This window comes from Megalobrama amblycephala, linkage group LG16 (genome assembly GCF_018812025.1).
Source record: "Megalobrama amblycephala isolate DHTTF-2021 linkage group LG16, ASM1881202v1, whole genome shotgun sequence".
NCBI classification, from domain to species: domain Eukaryota; kingdom Metazoa; phylum Chordata; class Actinopteri; order Cypriniformes; family Xenocyprididae; genus Megalobrama; species Megalobrama amblycephala.
The window spans coordinates 35,367,966-35,370,405 of NC_063059.1; the positions used below are offsets into that span (position 1 = coordinate 35,367,966).

General features: G+C 34.2%; 1 long non-coding RNA gene across 1 annotated transcript; it reads right to left on the reverse strand.

The window, feature by feature from the left end:
• Positions 1-610: 610 nt before the first annotated feature.
• Positions 611-1,992, reverse strand: LOC125248133. Its single transcript, XR_007180247.1, has 2 exons — positions 1,740-1,992; positions 611-732 (listed from the first exon to the last, which is right to left on the reverse strand). It is a non-coding gene; the product is annotated as an uncharacterized LOC125248133 (long non-coding RNA).
• Between the last annotated feature and the right edge of the window lie 448 nt (positions 1,993-2,440).

Genomic DNA, 2,440 nt, shown 5'->3' on the forward strand with positions numbered 1-2,440 from the left:
ACAGACATGTTCAAATTCCAAAGGTTGTTAGTTCCTGTTGGTAAGACTGACAAGCTTTGGAATTTGAATATGTCTGTTTTTAAATGTTAAAAGTAATTTTAATGAATACAAATTATACGTTTTAACCACTTAGTGGGATTGGCAGACGTTCCCTTCATCATGCGCCGTGGTAGCGCGTCAAATCATTCACAAGTATAGGCCTAAATATGAAGCTATTTTGCACGTAGGTGATATTGAATTAATATTTCATGTCGATATGCAGTGGTTACATACTGTTTAAACTAATCGTGGTATTGATATTACTGCCGACTCTATAGAACAGTGGCAAGGAAAACTAACTTTACCGAGCTCTGAGAGCCCCCTAGTGGTCGGGAGCATTTCCGTTGTGTTGTGGCTTGATTCCGTTGTGTTGTGGCTTTATTCCGTTGTGTTGTGGCTCGATTTCGTTGTGTTGTGGCTTTATTCCGTTGTGTTGTGGCTCGATTCTGTTGTGTTGTGTCTCGATTTCGTTGTGTTGTGAACTTATGTTTGCTTTTTTAATTTCGTTGTGTTGTGCACTACTGGGCCACCGTAGTATCTGCCCTTTTTTTTAACAAAAAACAACACAACGTTTATGTTTATTAAAGGTTTATAAAATAAGGAGCAAGGAAAAGCTTGCAAAATCCAAGGAGCAGAGACGGTGAGGGTGCAGCATCATTGCATGGAGTCTTCAGGATCTGAATCCCCTTTGTGCTTGTATGGAAAGCAAGATAAAAGGAAACAAAATGGGAGAAATTAAATACAGTTGTAGTATATAATATACAGTTTTGGTATTTAGTATGATTTCCCATTTAGCCTATATATATATATATATATATATATATATATATATATATATATATATATATATATACATATAATTTTTTTTTTTTTGCTGCTTTTAAGCATTGTTTTTTTAATCTCACATATAAACTTCCCTCTCCCCATCAATCCAAAAATCAGCTGAGCTGACACATAATAGACAGTCAACAGAATCACAATGTATACATTCTCAAATATAAATTCTAAAATAAGGATTTTTTTTTTCTTTATTCCCAGGTAAAAAAAATACTATAGTAATTTATAGTAAATACCATAGTGTTTTTGAACCATACTATAGTAAAGTACTTGAATTAATTGGTAATTCTATAGTTGCTGTGATAATATAACAACTATAGTAATATAAACAAATTACGTTACCCAATACTGTACTAAGTTCTCTACAACTTTAGGGTATATTATACTACAATATACACTACAGTATACTGTAGTAAAAAAACTAAAGTATACTACAGTATTTATTACAGTTTATCAGTTCACTATACTGCAGTATGCTGTAGCATTCATTAACAACATGTTGTAAATACTATAATATATACAGTATACTACAATTCACTATAGTATGGTTCAAAAACACTATACTGTTTATTATAGTATTTTTTCACCTGGGTTGTACAATTAATAAGGAATAAGGATATTCTCATTTTACCACTTTCACCCACCACAAGCCCCAAAGTTATATTTAACTACGTTTAGAAGCCTTTTTCTCTAATTACACAACGATGAATAAGCTGTTTTAATCTATTATCTAATCTACTATCTGATAACATCCCTTGAAACTATTCTTTTAGTGAGCAATATCAGCTAGCATGTTTTAATACACAAGTTAATTTGATTCAGATGTACTGATAATATAAAATCTTATAATTTAAACGGCTTACCTTTTAAAAGTACATCAGAAGCGGTCTGTTCTGCTGTAACTCTACGGCGCGGCTGCTACTTCCGGGAACTATTGAGAGGCTCCACGAGCCACCATTGCTGTAAAAAACCGTTCCATTGGAGTCTATGGAGTTGTCGCAACTCTCTCTCTATATGGCTCTGAGTATAGTATAGTCAAAGCAGCTTTACAGTGATAACAGGTACATGGTGATCAGTAATGCAAAGAGGGTTCATTTTGGCTGTACAGCTCTAAAAGAAAATAGTGTCATTGTTCAGCTGAAGTCAGTTCAGTGTTGATTCACTTACATTGTTTAAAGATCATCAAATTATTATGTAAATTACTGTAATTATTTTCCTCTATAAAGCAGTTCTGCAGAAAACAGTGATGTCATCATCTAGGCTAGCTTAGTTCAGTTCTCATCCTATAATGTCAGTACTGTCAGATCAATAATATTGTTGAATATTATTGAATATTGTTGAGGACATTTTCCACATCACAGGCATGTCATTTCTTGCCAGGCAAAGGGAAAAACCTGTGCCGGATCCAGCCTTGACAGCCTTGTCTCCACACCCCTTGCTCTTTCTCCTCATCATCCTCTTACACATACTCTTCCTCCTCTACTTTTCAGATTGTTTCCATCTATTGTTGGTATCATCATTCAGCACCTGTGTCACCTGTGCACTCTGAACTGACCTATATTTT